The following is a 17,834-nucleotide window of genomic DNA, read 5'->3' as shown; positions in this document are numbered from 1 at the left end:
TAGGGACTGTGGTTCTGGGGATAACCAGAGAGGAGACTGAATTTTTATTAGGTACTCTGTGTTCTTCTCTGGGAGCAAGCACTTAGGTTTCTGTGGGACTGGGGACACACCTGCCTCAGCACTAAGAGCATAAGTTCTGAGGAGCTAAGAAGCTCACCTTCCATGATCCAGAGTGGATTCAAATTTTCACCACTCTGTATACATGTGAAATAGAAGAAAGGATGGGTGTATGGGTAGCTGAAAGGCTAGGTGAGTGGACTGGTGAATGAGTGGGCAGAGGACAGGTGAAAGATTGAGAATACAAGTGGGCAGGCATGTGGATGGCTGGAAGAACAGCTGTGTAGGTAGGTGGGTGGGTGAGCAGGGGGACAGGCTGGTGGATAGGAAGATTAGTAGGTAGGTGTGTAGGTGGCTGCAAAGATAGTAGATGGGTCAGTGAGTTGATGGGTGGGGGATAGGTGGAGGGGTAGAAGGGTAAGTAGGTAGGAGGCTATGTTGATGGACAGTGTTCATGGGGGCTAATAAATGAATTTCAGGATTGTTAAGTAGGTAGATATTTGGGTGGGAGGATGAAGATATGAGTAGATGAATGGACAGATTGATGAATGGATGGATGGATGGATGGATGGATGGATGGATGGATGGATGGATGGATGGATGTGAAAATTAGTAAGTAACATGAGTCTATCCTCAAACTTTTGAAAGGTAACATCCTCAAGGGTAAGATCCTGTTCTCTCCAGATCTACAGAACACAATCATGGTGGGTTCTCTAGGGAAACAAACTTAGACTAAGGTTAAGAAAGAACTTTGTAGCAGCCACATTGGCCCTGGATGGTAGGTGGGGTAGACAGGCAGCAAGCCCCCCAACCCTGAGAGTGTTCAGGAAGTGCTTGCTAGATGTAGAAAATGTCCTTGTGCTGGGAGAGGCATGACAACCTCAAAGGGTCTTTCGAGCTTCCCCTAAAGCCCTGTGGTTAGAGTCCACGAGTCAGTGTTTCCTAGGTTTGCCCACACTCTGCCTTTGCTGTTGCTGCCCCATGGAGTAGACCCGCTCTCCTGCCTTCGATGAAACTCTCAGGAGCCAGTCTGTAAGAAGACAGAAAGCATGTGGCAGGCAATTCCTAGAGGTGAGGGATGGGGCGGGGGGGAATAAGAAGATACTTCTGCAAAGTCCCTGTGGGAAGGGGTCATCAGGACCAGGGCGGAGCCTCCTGGGCCCAGGTCTGGGGTCTTTCTTGTTAAAACGGGTACATATCTTTGACACCCAATCCCCCTACGAAGATTCAAAGCCCGAGGTAGTCAAAGAGGAACCGAGAGAAGACAGGGCTCAGTGTCTCTGTGCCCACAGAGAGGTGGGCCACTGCCTCACCCCGCTGCAGGGCTCACACCAGCCCCCTCGGTGTTTCTTTCTCTTTGGAACAATCTAATTGCCTGTAGCTTCCGTGCTGGCCATCAATTTGATCTGAGCTCAAGGGCGCAGGCAAGGCTCACCTTGTTCTGCTTAAATAATACAGGTAGTGCGGTTATCGACAGCCTGTCAGCTGCTGGAAAGTGGCTTCGACACGGCCAGAAGCCCCACAGGGCCCCAGAGGCTCAGCCAGTCACAGGTCCAGCCTCTCACTGGTGGAGTGGAAGGTCTCAGAGAAGAGGCTAGACCTTAGCAGCCTCAGTGTGAGCCCTGCCTGGTCGTTTCTAGAATAACCTTCCGTGGGAGGTCACAGGCGAAAGCAGTATTGGCTCTACCGATCTCATAGTGCAGCTGCCCCCCCCACTCCGCACAGGGCTGGGGGCTGCACTGAGTCACTTCCCATCAGAGAACAGGCTCTCAGGACACCCTCGCTCCCTCACACACACCTGCATCTACCTCCACGCGGTCTTGTGAGGAGGCTCTGCTCTTCTCCCAGGCAGAGTGGTTTTGTGTGTGTGTGTGTGTGTGTGTGTGTGTGTGTGTGTTTTTTTTAATGTTTAAAAATTCCCTGCAGCATGGCAGGTGCCCAGCTGCCGGGTCACCCCATCGGCTGTTCTGTCACCAGACATCATGTTTACCCGTCAGAGGCTGTTTCCCTGACACTCGACACTCAAAATAATGATCTCGTTGGAGCATCTTCATGAATGATTCATGAGGCTCTGCTCAACTTTAGGTTAACAGCGAATCAAAGCCCCGCTGAAGGGCGAGCTGAGGAAAGGCGAGGTGGGGCGGCATCCCTGCCCCCTAGGGACACATAGGGCCCTGTAGCCCTCCCTGGGGACCCAGGCCCAGTCCTGCTGAGTGAGCTGGTCTCAACCAAGCCTCAGCACAGACGGCAAGCAGAGCAAGGCAGAGGAGTTCCAGCTGTCACCAAACCCCGGTGACCTTGTGAGGATGTTTGAGCTGAAACCCCGAGTCACACCCATTGATCCCCACCTGGTCATTAACACCAATAGGGACATGACCTTGAGTGGCTGTCATGCTTCTCCAGCCTCCGTGTTCTACATATGCAGCTCGAGGAGATGGGCTCTAACCAAAGGCACCAAGGGCGAAGAGCTTAACCTATGGGCACAGTCCACGTGCAGAGCTGGGAGGATTTGCTGCTGTGACTGCCTTCCCTCTCTGCATCTTCATGTTCTAGTCTGTGAAATGAAAGATCTGAGTTCTGCAGCCTGAGCCCCTCCCCTGGGGTAGGACGCAGCACAGCGCTGTACTTACTTGGCTTGCAACCAAACTGATCATCCCAGGGGCTGGACACCTCCACCCGCTGGCTGGACACCTTTACCTGCTGGCAGGCTCCAGGACATTTCTTAACCATACTCTAGGACGGAGAAAGCTAAGCAACCCAGCCTCAACTTATCTCCCCAGCAAGCACAGCCCCCCCACACACACACACAGTTAGTTCAACACAGTGACCTTCACTTTGACCTTCACAGGTCTTGATGGACATGTTGGGTGCACCCCACGTGTTGGGCTCCCAGTAGGGACTCTTGGGACTGACTTTGCACCTGATAAATTTTGTCTGTGGCTGAGTTTTCTTAGGGAGATCTGAGCAAACATCTATTCACCCCAGACAGGGCACCAACAGCAGACCATCCATCCGTGTCTAGCTTGGTGAACCAAGGAGCTTGATTTGGGGTTACTTACAGGAAAATGGGCAAATTACAGATAGTTGCACCACCATTTCTATATCCCGGGGGCAGGGTGGAGCCGTGTGAGCCAGAGAGCCCAAACTTGTGAGGGTCTCCTGGGGGAGGGGATCACAATTATTCTGATTTCAAGATGCAATGGCCATGGTGTGCCCAGAGAACAGAGTGCCACAACAGGCCAATGATGGGAATGTGTGGAGGTGTACTGAGCAATGTCTGGAACAAAACCCAGTGTGATGGTCACTTGTCAATTGTCACTTGTCGGGGTCTGGGATCCCCTGAGAAAGGAGTCTCGGTGAGGTGTTGTCTGGGTTGTTGGCCTGTGGGTATGGGAGGGGTTTTCTTAATTAGGTTAATTAAGGTGAGATCCACACTGAGTGTGCATGGCCCCCAGGACTAAATGAAAAGGAGACCAAGCTGAGCATGCATTCATCACTCTGATCCTGACTCAGATGCAATGTGACTGGCTTCCTCCTTAAGCTCTTGCCACTGTGACCTCGTCTCTGTGACAGACTATAACTTTGAACTTTGAGCCAAAATAACCCCTTCTGCCTGAAGTTGCTTCCTGCCGGGATATTCTATCCCAAGACACCAGGTTTATGCTCCTAGTCACGTGACCTTCTCTCCTCCCGAGAGCAGCAAATCACTGAGTTAAGTGCATAACTCTGCAACATTTGCCCCCAGAGGCATTCTAGCCTGATTTTGCCATTAGAAAGTGATGGAGGTGGGGGCTTCCCAGGGGAGGGGGCTACACAGTGGCTGCAGGGAACAAGTGAGAAGCCACCAGAGCCTCTAGAAGTAGGAATCAGTCCCAGGTGAGAAGGCCTGTGGCGTTTCCTTTTCTTCCTTAATGCTCTTCAAGCTCCCTACAGCAAGGACAAGGTATTGCCCTGCCTGTGTGGACAGGCACAGTATCAGTACACAGGGGGGGCAAATAGTACCTCTAGTACAAACCCATTAGATAGGACCAAGGTGAGGAGAAGCAAATGCAGACACCTCTCAGGACTGATAGTTACTGCACATGAACGCCCGTTCACAGGCCATAGTGAAGAAGCTCAGTGGCCAAGATCCATGCCCTGGGTGGGCTCCTGGCTCTGCCCTTTACCACCCAGGGTACCCTGAATAAGTCACCCCACTTCCTGGAGTGTCTGGAAATGTCCTTCTCCTAAGTCTGCTGAAGGGATTCTGTGGGCTGTGAGGGAGAGGGCACAGGATGTAGGTAGGATGACTAAAGACTGTTAGCTTAGAGTTGGGGATCCAAGGGGGTCAGGCCTGACAAGGGAGGAAGGTACTGATCCTGTCTGACTTGATTCGCAATAGATGGTTTTCACATTAGGTCCAGTGGTTTGAAATACTACATTAAAAACCACCTTCATTACTAAAAGTTTTGTGTATGTACTAGTTACTCTCCTATTGCCGTGCTAAAACACCATGACTAAGACAACTTATAGAAGGAAGAGTTTATTTGGGGTTTACAGTTCTGGAGGGATAGGAATCCATCACCATTGTGGCAAACAGGCATGGTGCTAGAGCTCAGGTCCAGTCCACAAATAGGAAGCAGAGAGAGCTAAATTGTTTGAGTCTTTTGAAACTGCAAAGCCCACTCCCAGTGACTTCCTTTAGCAAGGCCACACCTTTTAAACCCTACCTCCCCTGCAAAAAACAGTCCCCAACTACAGTCCGAGTACTCAAGTGCCTGAGACTTATGGGGGCCATTCTCATTCAAACCACCACATTCTACTCCTGCACCCCTGTAGTCTCATGGCCATACCACAATTCCCATAGTCTTTCACTCTCAACGCTGCTTAAAAGTCCAAGCCTCATTTGGACTTTTACACAGGCAATCTCATCTGTAACCCCCAGTAAAATCAAAAAGCAGACTCCGTACTTCAACACACAATGGCAGAGAATATACATTACCATTCCAAAAGGGAGGAACCGGGATATAGTGAGGCAATACTGGACAAAAGCAAGACCCAACCTGGCAGGTCGAACTCCAAATCTTGTAGTTCCGTGTCAGGTGTCAAAGGGCTTGCATGGCTCCACCCCTCCACCTCTCGGGCTGGCTCTATTCTCTGCAAGCAGCTCTCCTTGGCAGATATCCCGTGGCTCTGGCGTCTCTAACACCTCGGGGTCTCCAACACAACTCAAGCTTCACTTTCACAGCGTTGACCTCTTAGGGATTCTTGCCTTCTCAAGATTTTTGCAGAGACTGCCTTGGCATACATTGCCTGGCATCGGCAGTTCTCCTAAACTGTGGAGGAAGGTTCCACAGCCCCTTTATTTAGGTATTCTTTATGACTCTAAAGCCAGAACCATGCAGACAACATTCTGGTTCCACAATCTGTATTTGGGTTTTCTAAAGGAGCAGAACTGATAGAATGAATATATACAATTTATGTATATAAAGGGGGTTTATTAGAGTGGCTATAATTGTTACCGGCCATGGTCTTAGTAGTCAAACAATGGATGTCTCCCAACAGGCAGGCCAAGAATCTGAGAGTTGTTCAGTCCATGAGCTTGTGTGTCTCAGCAGTTCCACTCTGGGGCTGGAGTTCCAGAGATTCCTAGAGCTGCCAGTTTTCAGTGCATGTTGGTATCCTGAAGAAGTAGATTCTAATGCCACCAAAGGGATGCCTTAACAAGAAGACAAACAAACTTGCCAGTGAGACCAGGGGCAAGCAAGCAAAAAGCAAAACTTCCTTCTTCCGTGTCCTTTTATGTGGGCTGCCACCAGCAGGTGTGACCTAGATTTAGGGTAGATCTTCCCTGTCAGATGATCCAATCACTAAACTCCCTCATCGTCATCCTCAGTTGCTAGGGTTTTAATTGATTCTAGATATAGTCAATTTGACAACCAAGATTAGCCACCACAATGTCCCTCTTAGATTTGGTGCCTTAGGCAAGTACCTCATTTGTCTCATCTACACATCTGGGGCTGGATCCTTCACTGAAGGTGTAGACTAAAGAGTTTGAGTCCAGGGGAGGGCCAGATTAGAGGAGCAAGATGTGAGAGGCAAGCAGCATTCTGCTACCAAGTCAGGCCTCCAAGGAAGAGGAGCCCTCAGTCTGCACCTACCCAGGATGACTGCGTTTGAGACAGTCTGTGTTCTTTGCTAATGATCCCGTGTCTTCCTTTTGAGATATTTCCTAAAGATAGGTACCTCCACTGCACCATCAAGTCCCCTCCAGAGATGTAACCCACTGGTTAAAGGGCCAGCAGAGGCCAGCATGGAGGCACTGAGCAGTTGTGTCTAACCCAGAAGTCCAGCTCCCGTCACACCATCAGCATTTCCTCTCAGGAAGAGTTTTAGGCGAGCCACTGTCGCCTGCTAAAGCTCTGCCTCCTGTCTTCTCATGCATGCAAGGCCTGACGTGTGCCTGGCACTGTGCCAGGCTCACTAGAAAGGAGGGAGGGGAGTTAGAACTGCAGGTCTGGGCTCCTGAGATAATCGTCCAGGCTGATACCCCTGGAAGGGATCCTAGACCAACCTAGTGGTCCTCACATGCAGGAAGCCAGAGCTGAGGGCTAGAGAGGTACTGGGGGTCAGCTCTCAAGGGCAAGAGGCAGGAGGCAGGAGACACAGAGGCAGCCAGCTACTTTAGGACCCACGGGGGTGTATATGGCATGGTCCTTGCCCACGGGGAGTTGATGACAAATTGGGGACAAGTTAAATAGAACAAGATTTAAGCCCACTGCCATGAAGGAAATGGGAGCAGAGACACAAGGAAGCTGTAATGAACACCAGATGAATCACACCCACTGCTCAGTCAGGAAAGAACAATGGCCTTGGTGGAGCGCTGGCCCCTGAGGGCTGGTGGACAGAAAGGACTTTTGCAGGAGAATCAAAGATAGGAGCAAAGACCCTAGGCTAAAGGTTCCAGCTGTGTCCAGGGGACAGTTTGGCTAGAACAGGTGAGTTGTAGGTCAGATGTATGTGAGGAGGGGCCTTATGATCCCTCAGCTTGACTACTGCTGTGACCTCGCAGAGGTCCTCAGAGACCCATCCCTGGGCTCCTACACCCTCCTCACCACAGTCCTGCTGTGCAGAATCCCATTCCAGCCAGAACCACCTATTCTCTGTCCATCCTCTGCTTACACAAAACCAGACTCCAGAGACAAGCAGGGCACATAAAGGGAGAAATGACAAAGATTCATTGGTGCCGCAACCAACTCTATTCTGGAAAATTGAAATATTTTGTATGTAATGACAATGGAGTCACTGTGCGACCTTCCCAGAATAACTTCCCAGATATATGACAGTGACAACAGTCAGCCCATTGGCACTGACATACCGAAGGCTCCCCAAAGCCACCACTTAAAAAATGCCTCCTGTGTTATTAACATTCCTCACTTGGGGATGTTTATAGCTCGTCACTGTTATCAACAGCAGCAAATTTCAAGAACCTATAAATGACACCACCCCCAGAGACAGAGCCTGCAACAATCGCCATCAACCTGCCCAGCCCAGACTCAGCCATGAACATCAAAACGGGCTTATCTGATGAGTCCCTAGTGCACCCCGGCCCCGAATCTCCTGTCTTCCTCTCTCACCTTGACCACCACTCCCCAAAGCCCTGGCTCCAAATGCATCCACTTTGCCTGCTTCTCGGGAGCTGTCAATGCAGCTGAGAGGAGAAGGATGCATGGGCTGCCACGGGGAGTCTTCCACTGAAGATCAAGGCTTTAAGACAGGGGCTGCCACAGGGAGTCTCTTCCACTGAAGACTGGGTTTTGTTTTTTTTTTTTTTTTTTTTTTTTTGGTTTTTCGAGACAGGGTTTCTCTGTGTAGCTTTGCGCCTTTCCTGGAACTCGCTTTGGAGACCAGGCTGGCCTCGAACTCACAGAGATCTGCCTGCCTCTGCCTCCCAAGTGCTGGGATTAAAGGCGTGCGCCACCACCGCCCGGCTAAGACTGGGGTTTTAAGACAGGGCAGGTGTTGCACTCTTGGGGGCTGTGCTCTTTCCGCTGCATAGTCCCACACCTCTTTACAGAGTTATGTCCTGAGCAGTGAGTGGGCTCAGGAGTTAAGGTGCTTGCTGTATAAGCATGATGACTTGAGTTTTATTCCCTGCATCTCACAAGAAGGTAGAAGGTGAGGACAAAGTCTACAGTCTTCTCCTCTGACCTCTCTCTCTCTCTCTCTCTCTCTCTCTCCCTCCCTCCTGATTCACTGATGGTTCATTTACTCACTCATTTATTATCCATCCTTATCACAGACCACTTGCTGGAGTGGTGGCAATGTTGTATAAATGCCTGGGCCACTGACAGGATACAAGGCAGGATTTTCATCTCACAGGTCAAGGAGGCAAAGGAAGAAGCTTGGCACTCAGAATGTCAGACGCACAAATTTCTGGGCCCAAGCCATGATCAGAAGACAGGGGACCGACTCAGAACCCAGCCCCTAGGAAGAAATGCAAGCCCTATCCCCTACCCAAGCCCTCCCTATGGATGATGATGGACGTTGTTGTTGGAGACAAACAGGAAGCATGTAGCAGAGTGACAAAGAGCTAACTCCTTGAATGCAAATATGACCGACCATACTGCAACTACGCAGCCCTTTAACCATGGAAAGGGGCTGTCCACAACTCAGAGTTGTAAAGGTCACCTGACAATGATACAGGTCAAGGGACAGACGCTTCTTGCATAAACACAGTACTTGCTGGAAACCATTACTGTCTGTGAGGAGTCTCTCCTTTTTGCTGTGGACTTTAAGTCTCCTAAAAAGGAAGAGACCTGGTGAGACATCCTCAAAGCCTCTTGGTTTGGAGAGAGTCTACCTTATGGGAGGAGAAGTGAAAAGTCACTTTGGAGATGTGGGCAAGGAGGTAGCATGCCAAGAGGTGTCTGTATTGTCAACTTCTGGTCTTGGTCTTGGCCAGGCCTGCCCAGTTTTGCCATCATAGAGTGACCAACCAGTCACTGACTCCCCCAGCCTCGGTTTCTCTCTTCTCTGAGGTCTTCTAAGACCTGCCCTTCATATCCAACACCCACTATGGTGATCTGTGGGGTGCTCTGTTCCAGATTGCTGGGGAAATCTAACAAGATAATGAATGTGGGAGGGCTTTGGAAATGCCTAGTGTTTTGTAAATGTAAGAGATTATTATTCCCATTCACCACCCCTTTTAAAAGGATATTTTCCCTCCATTCAGCCAAATTTAACTTGGATGATGAAGAACCGAGCCCGGGCTTCCCAGCTATAATTTTCTTGCTTCCTTGTGCCTCTGAATATTAAAACACAAAAGCTTGCATTGCTGAGAGGAACCCAAACAGCAGCCTATGAGAGGTGTGATGGCACCGGCAGAATTCAAAGTGATATTTCAAGCAGGGTGTTCTGTTTATATAAACCTTGAGAGTACTCGATGGATGTCAGCAGAACTTTGAAATTAAAATTGCTCCTCTTTTCCATACACTGCTCGCTCTATTATTGAGCCTGTGTCTTGGGTAGCTGTGGAGGTTGGAAACCACTTGGGGTTTACTTCATAACGCTGGAAATACTAAGAGATGAGGAAGGAAGACTCCGCATCTTAAATGCCTGGGCACTGCAAGGCCAAGTCTGTTAAAACACCGCCACCAGGAGCTCTGTCCAGAGTTCTGAAAAGGAAGGACTTGCCCCAGAGAATGAGCGACTAGAGGAGGGTTGAACAGGGGCCTTCTCCAAGGGTTATTTCTGTTTGCTCCTTAGAATTTTGGTGGGGAGGGAGGGGTACCCCGGTGGTCCAAGTCCGCTGCATGAGCTGGTGTGGGTGGAGCCCTAGCATATGGAAGGAGAAAGGTGAAGGGGAGCTGAAGACAGGGCTGACAAGTGACAGCTACCATGGAAATGAGAGAGGTGCACTTGGAAGCGGAGGGACTGGAAGATACAGTAATAAAATAAAGAGATACACTCAGTGACAGCAGAGAGATAAATAGAGCAAGTTATATGCAGGGCTCGTTTTGGTGCAAATATTCGGGACTCTATAAAATAAGGCGTTTATTATAAATGTCTTCAGAATAAGTCTTACTACTGTGCAGATGTCACCTGTAGTGAGAATCCCCCCAGATGTGGAGGGTTGAGCTCTGGGGACCGGATGTGAATGACATTGATCTTTCTATGATAGCCCTTCCTGTGAGGGCTGCTGGGAGCCAGGAGAGTCTACCCTTGGGCTGCTTTGGCAACCTTGACCTTGATTTCCAAGGCAGCTGCTGCCACCCTGCAGTTTCCTGACATCAAATCAAGTAACAGTTGGGTATTTACAACTGAGAAGTCTTTCTGTAGCCCCTCGTACCCTAGAGGTTCTCTTACCGGCGTCTCTCTGGTGCCAACAGCGCAAGTGTAGACTGCTGCTTGGAGCTCTGTCCATAGTGCTGAAAGCGAGGGTCGCTGGGGTCCTACTTCCTGGGGCTCATTTCTCTTGCTCCCTAGAATGTTGAAGGAGGGAGATGACAAGCTCTAAGTGGGCTGTGTGAGCTGATATGGGCGGGCCCCTAGCAGGCAAGGGGGAAGGAGGAAGGGTATTTCAGCAAAGAATCAGGCAAGACAGATGGAAAACTCCAGGAACCTGTCAACTTTTTTCCATGCAGACTGAGTGCCAATGATCCTCTGCCTGAATTCATTTGAGGCATCCTTCCTGGGGTCCAGGGAATGATGGGAAGTTGTTAGGAGCTAGTCCCGAGTCTGAGAAGACCTGAGTCCTCTTAACTTCTGGTTCTTATGCCAGTTCAATAGATACCCTTGACCACAGTTTCAGTGTCTGCTTTCAGATACCCATGGTCAACTGTGATCCAAAAGTACTAAGCAGAAACTTCCAGAAGCAAGAAACTCATAAGTTCTAAGTGGCGTGCTGTTCTGAATATCGTGATGAAAGTTCACACCCTCCCACCCAGCACATGAATCATCCCTCTGTGCAGCCCATCCATGCTTCCATGAGTCATGCCCATTAGTCTCTTAGTGGCTGTTTTGTGTATCACATCAGCTGTCCTGGGATCTGAGTGCTTACATCCGGGCTGATTTTTCTTAGCAATGGCTCCAACATGTAAAAATTTTGTTGTTGCCAAGAGAGCACCAGGGCACACTGCTTAGAAGGTCAGAGTAACTGTCACTCTGTGACAATGCCATGGAGCATACAGGAAACACAGTGTATGTAGAGGACCTGAAGGGCTAGCAACCATTTCAGGAATTTCCTGCAGATAACGCAGGGCTACTGTCTATCAGCAAGGCAAATAAAGCCTTGGGGCTCATGTGCTTCCCAAGTCTTGCAATGGCATCTTTTCCTGATAATCTGAAACTTAGACAGCTCTAGGGGTGGGAGACAGAGAGGTGATGAGTATGTCAGTGACAAGGTCACCCTGAGGACATTGGCCACATATAAAATCAAGAATTTATGTTTTTAGAGGAATTTGTTCTTATGTCCCAAACTTTCATTTCTTTTTTTTTTTTTTGTAAATGTAAACTTTTAAAAAAAGATTTTATTTACTTATTATGTATACAGTGTTCTGCCTGCATGTTGCCTGCACACCAGAAGAGGGCACCAGATCTCATTACAGATGGTTGTGAGCCACCACATGGTTGCTGGGAATTGAACCCAGGACCTCTGGAAGAGCGGCCAATGCTCCCATCCTCTGAGCCATCTCTCCAGCCCCACCCAAACTTCCATTTCTTTAAAAAAAAAAGTCTATTTGTTTGCTGGAGGGGGCGTGCGTGCGCACACGCGTGCGCGCACACACACACACACACACACACACACACACACACACACACGCACACACACACATCACCAAAGGCAACTTGCAGGAGTCAGTTTTCTCCTTCCACCGTGTAGGGCCTGAGGACAGAACCGGGTGGTCGGGGTTGATGGCAAGCATCTTCACCCACTGAGCCTTCTGACCAGTCCCTAACCCTTCTTGATTTTTAGTCAGCGCAATGATTGCAGAGTCTGGAAGCTCAATCATCTGTCCACCCAGCACTGGGACAGGTTATCCAGGGTGAAAGATGATGAGTGCCAGATCAAGTGCTCTCACCTGTGGTGGGAAACAGTGACAGAAGCATTCCTTCCCTTCTCTGAACCTGTTTCCTCTGCCCCAAATGAGGCTAATCATAGTGACAGGGTGACTCTTGAAACCTGCAGCCCAGGGCCTGGCACAGACAGACACAAGCAAAAACTCACCCTTGCTTCATGAGCATGGTAGATCCTCATGGAGATTTGAGTCTGTTGCCAAGATGTGGTCCTCCCATGGCAGCCCTGGTATTGCTCCAGCAGCATTACCCTCATCCATAGGTGTCATCTCCGAGGACCTTGAGCACATCAGACTGCCGGGTTGCTATATTGTCTGTCTTCTCCACCTAAACCTTGAGGATAAGGCCTCTGTTTTCCTATTGGTGCATCTCCAGAGCCTAGCACAGAGCAACTCAAGGAAGTGTTAGCTGTGGGCCGAGGAAGTTGTTCAGGGATAAGGGTGCATTCTGTATAATAACGAGGACTTGATTTGAGTTCCAAGCACTCATGCTAAAAACCAGTGCCAGACTTAGCCACGTACACCCATGGGAGCCAGATTTAGACACGTACACCTATAGGGGGTCCAAGACAGAAGAATCACGGGAGTTTGATGGATGCCATCTTATCTCCAGGTTCAGTGAATGACCCTGTTTCAAGGAACAAGGCGGAGAATATACCGTAAAACATCTGACATCCTCTCCTTGGGTCTCCACATGTTTGTACATAGGCACGTATACATGTGCACACGCACACACACCTACAACATACACATAGACACACAATAATGAGAGAGGGGGAGAGAGGGAGAGAGGGAGAGAGCACAAAGGAAGGCGAGAAGGAAGGAAAGACAGGAAGAAGAGGAAGGAGGAAGGAGAAGGACAGAAGGAAGGAGGGAGGAAGGAGGAAGGGAGAGCTAGCTAGCTGTGTGGTGAGTGGAAAGAGCATTTCAGCCTGGTTGCCCCTCAGACCAGAGCAGAGTCCAGCTTTGCAGAGTCTGGAGGCTCCTCATCAGCCAGGACCATCTTCCAGGTGAGGGAAGCCCTGCCTCTGGGCCCCCTTCACCACACGTGGTGGCAATCCTGAATCTCTAGGAGAGTTATTTCCATTCTCCCCGCCAGAGGCCTTGGACCCCAAAGATGAGCTGTAGTTTATTTCTGTCTCCCTCATTCTTAAGGCCTGGCCCATGAGACTGTCTCCTTGAAGTTGGTCCCAGCCAACTCTGATGATATTTTACTGTTTCTTTCTAATTTGCCACCTTTTCATGGCTGTGATTTTAAAAAAAGAGGAAAGGAAAGGAGAGGAAAGGAAAGGAAAGGAAAGGAAAGGAAAGGAAAGGAAAGGAAAGGAAAGGAAAGGAAAGGAAAGGAAAGGAAAGGAAAGGAGAAATGGAAGAAGAAAGCACACATCAGGAAACGCCATCACACAGGAAGAAGTGTCCCCTCTACCTGTCAGCTCAAGTCAAGCACTGTGGTTTACATGAGAACCTTGTGGCTTGGGGTGTTTACCTCCCACGGAATCAGTTTCCTCTCCCATTATGAGAATGAGATGATTAAAATACTTCCCTGTTCCTCGGATACAGAATTAAGTTAGCTCAGCCCAATTGCACATGCCAGTTTGAGAGCTCTTACAGTATTGAGCTACAATTTAGAACTATCTACTTTTCTCCAGGAAAAAAATTAACATTATTTTTTACCTGATCTTGGATTAGATATTGAGGAAGGGAAATGAGGCATTTGTTCAAATTTGATGAGGAAGTGTGCATCCCAGGAAGAAATTTTAGGGAGGCCAGGCCAGGGAACAGCAAAGGCTAGGCCACTTATCCCCCATGGCAAGTCTTTGGATTCTCCGTGTGTGAGGAGGACAGAGTCTAGAGAGGCAATGTGAGGTGGGTGCTAAGGAAGAAGGTGGACGTCTTTCATCCTTCCCTCCACCCACTGACTACCATTGCTGTTTTGGCCCATGGTGAGAGCCACCTACCTTTAGGAACAGAAGCCCTGCCTTCAACAGACTTCAGCAGTACAGAGCCTCTGGGGAGCTGTGGGAGAGTTATTGAATAGAGGGCTCAATCATGTTCCCAAGGACCCAAGTTCCTGCTACACATGTCAGTGACAAAGGAGACAAAGGTCAGGAAGTCTTAACCCCCCTGCTCATCACTCAGTGGCCAGAGCTCATTCAGGTCACATGCTTATTCCTGAAGCATCCCCAGCCAGAGCATGTAGGAAAAAATTTGACCAATCAGGCTCACTCACCTGCTTCCTGAGGCTCATGTCTACACAGGGAGGAAGGGTCTTTGGTGGCAATAAATGCTGGAAAGAAAAAGCAAAGGCACCCACCGTGATACCTTGGGATATGCTTCCTAAATGTTGGACTCATTCACAAAAATGTATATTCAGGAAGCTAGAGGTAGCTGGAAATGAGCTCCCCTCCCCCAGAATAGACAAGAGCTAGACCCTGTCTCTTAAGTTCAAAGGACAAGTTTACTTCTCCCCAGTCTTGACAGCTGAACATGGTACCCAGAGAATGAACAAACTCTGGAGCCATTGTGAAGCCTGGTAGTTATTAGGCATTGGTAGTTTTGCTCCCCATTGGATGTTTGAAAATATCTGGAGACAATTTGTTGTTGTTATCATTTGAGAATGCTACTGGCACTACATGGTAGATGCCAGAGATGTTAGCAAACACACTATAGATCACAGGACAGCGCTCAACAATAAAGAATGACCTAGCTTCAAACCTCTACAGCTGTGAGACATGCATCCAGGCCAATTCCATGATGCTTTGCTCTCTAAGGGAGGATACAAAGTAAGATGATTTGTCAGCTAGATGTGGCTAGAAGCTGGAAGACATAGACCTGCCTTTGTCCTTCCTTCTTTTCTCTCAAAAGACTTTCTTTTACATCCTTCAAATATGCACGGGTGTATAGAGAAAGAGATCTCTGCAAAGAGACCACCACTATTGGAGAACAGAGCCATGTTCAGCCACCCCTGTGTCTGCCCCAACAATCATGACTGGGTATTCGATAGCACTGGTTGGAATGAGGAAGAGGAGGGATGGAGGAAAGGTGGGCAGGGAAAGCATGATTGGAGCCAGGGCCCTCCAGGCAGCCTTCAGCTGAGGTTGAAATGGATGAGGAAGAGGAGGGAGGGATGGAGGAAAGGTGGGCAGGGAAAGCATGATTGGAGCCAGGGCCCTCCAGGCAGCCTTCAGCTGAGGTTGAAATGGATGAGGAAGAGGAGGGAGGGATGGAGGAAAGATGGGCTATGAAGGCATGATTGGAGCCAGGCCCTCCAGGCAGCCTTCAGCTGGGGCTGAGACTGGCTGGTCCTTAGCTAGGAAGCACTCACTGTCCAGGAGTGAGTCAAGAGAGAGTTGAAGCACTGGCTTGAGACATTGAACCTGGCAGTTGAAGCCAAGCCAAAATGTCCTCTGCCAAGAGCAGGTGGGAAAAGATGTCAGGGGAGCCTGGGAGACAGGCACTAGATGAACAGGACAAATGGGCATGCCTCCTAAGGAGAGTCAGAACATTGTGGCATTAAGCTAAAGTTCATGGGAAGCAACAGAGTACTGGTTGGGGGCTGGGACATAACAGGGAAAGAGGGAACTAAGCAAGCCAAGGAGCCTCTCCTAAGGGTGACCAAGGACAAGAGGCTCCCAGTTCTTGGGGAGCCATTGGCTCTTGGGCAAGTCCCCAGCAGATACCAGGAAACTCCAGACCCTCTCATGTTTCATGACAGACCACAGCTTGATTTTTATCTTGTCTTGGTCCCTGACCACCAGAGTGCTTCTGATGGACTGCAATCTGGGGTACCAAGGATTTTCCATTGGCTTCTGAGTATTTGCTAAGTTAAATACTAGCCTGAGAAGGAGCAAGAGAGGCAGAGCATCCTGCATCCTTGTGCATAACCAGTACTGAGATTGGTGGGAGCCCCAGTGAATGATGTCCTGCAAAGTTAATTAACTGCAAAGTTAGTAGGAAACTAAAAAATGAACTTCCTGCCAGGTGCCCCTGCCTGGTGACAATAGCCAGCACCCTTTGTCACCAGTCCGCACTGGACTAAGGAGGAGGGAGTCTCTCAGGAAGCTTACTAGGTGAGGGTTGGAAAGACCTGTGCACTCCCTGGAGGAGCAAGCACGCCCAGCAGGGACCAGCTCTAGTAACAATACTTTGAGAAGGTAATCTGATTTAATCTGGCCATGGTTGCCTGAAGAACACTGGGCACTAGCTAAGCCCAACCATACCATGGCTTCCCTTTTCCTGTAGAGTGAGTGAGGCATCTCCTCTGGACAACCTCAGGTGACACTCTAATCACAGCTAAAACAGCTGTCCAATAAGGAGTTATGAGTTTCTAAAAAAAAAAAAAAAAGCCCAGGAAAATTGACACTCACCCTAACCCTTCCCATGTTGCTGTGAGGAGACATGGTGATCGCCTTGGAGGCACATGAGGCCAAGAAAGTCGCAGCATTTAAAGTGGCCCAAGAGAGATGCGAGCCAAGTCTGGCTCCACCCCCAGCTCCCTCCATAGTGCAGCAGCAAGCTGGGCAGCAGAAGAGCCCTGCACCTTCCTGTCTTTGAGTTCCAGAATTAGTATTGCTACTGAAAGTGACTGACTCACGAAACTCAGCCTTCTTTCCTCTGTTCTACTAGCCACCGACAGATAGATCACTCTTGCAGAGCAAAGCCTTAAACAATGGGAGCTTGGTGACTTCCTGCAGGGTGAAATGGTTTCATCTTGTGCGGCTTCTCTGGTGATCCGATCTCCTTGCGCCGAGGTTTGCCTTCCGAGGAGAGATTGAATCTTGACTTCAATGGAGAGCCTCATTCAACATTAAAGTGTTCCTGGGCCAGTTCACTTACTCAGCAAATATTTACTCAGCCTTGCTCTGGGCCCTATGCCAAGCCGGATGCCGGGGAGAGAGAAAGTCGGAAGGCCACCATGATGGAACTGGCTTTTATCGGTCCTTGTCGGACCACAGGGACAGACTTCCAAGCTGCTGCCCCCACCTCCTCCTCCTTTTCCTCTTCCTTTTTTTGGTTTATTGAGATAAAGTCTCATGTGGTAGCTCAGCCTGACCTGGAACTCACAGCAAACCTCCTGTTTCAACCTCTCAAATGCTAGCATTACAAGCATGCACCACCCATTCTGGCAATTTTAACATAATTTAGGGACTTCAGTTTTTTTCAGTTTGGAAGATTATTTTGTTTCTCAACCTGTGTTTCTTCATTTGCTGGCTGTTTCCCTGCACGCTCACCTGGGACCTGTGTCTGCCCTACAGTGTCCATCTCTGATCCATGGTCCTGAAACCCTTCACTTTCCTCTTGGGTCTCCCCACAGGTGGCCTCTCTGTCACTCCAGAGTCAGCATAAGCACCTCTCCTCACAGCCCTCTGGGCTTCCTAGAAGAGCTGTGCCCTGTCACCCTCCACCTCCATTAGTCTGCCATCTTATACTCGCTTCTCAAGCCTCACACAGAATCACAATCACCTTCTTTCTTCTTCTTTAAATACTTACAGTTTGTCTCCAACAGCAGAGGTAGATCCCAAACCTAGGCCAACACTCGACACCAAAGAGTTCTCCAGAGATCTCTGTCGGAGTGAGCAACCAGCTTCTGAAATCAGCAGAAGAGGAAACTCTCTAGGGGCCGAGTATCCCACGGCGGCCCTAGAAGCCCCTCTGACCTTTCCCTGATGGGAAAGTTTGAGATGGTAATCTCCAGGTGCTGCACCCTCAGTCCTGGACAGC

Source organism: Peromyscus eremicus, chromosome 2 (genome assembly GCF_949786415.1).
Source record: "Peromyscus eremicus chromosome 2, PerEre_H2_v1, whole genome shotgun sequence".
Classification (NCBI taxonomy): domain Eukaryota; kingdom Metazoa; phylum Chordata; class Mammalia; order Rodentia; family Cricetidae; genus Peromyscus; species Peromyscus eremicus.
The sequence above is the reverse complement of the archived record's forward strand: the minus strand, read 5'-3'. Positions refer to the sequence as shown.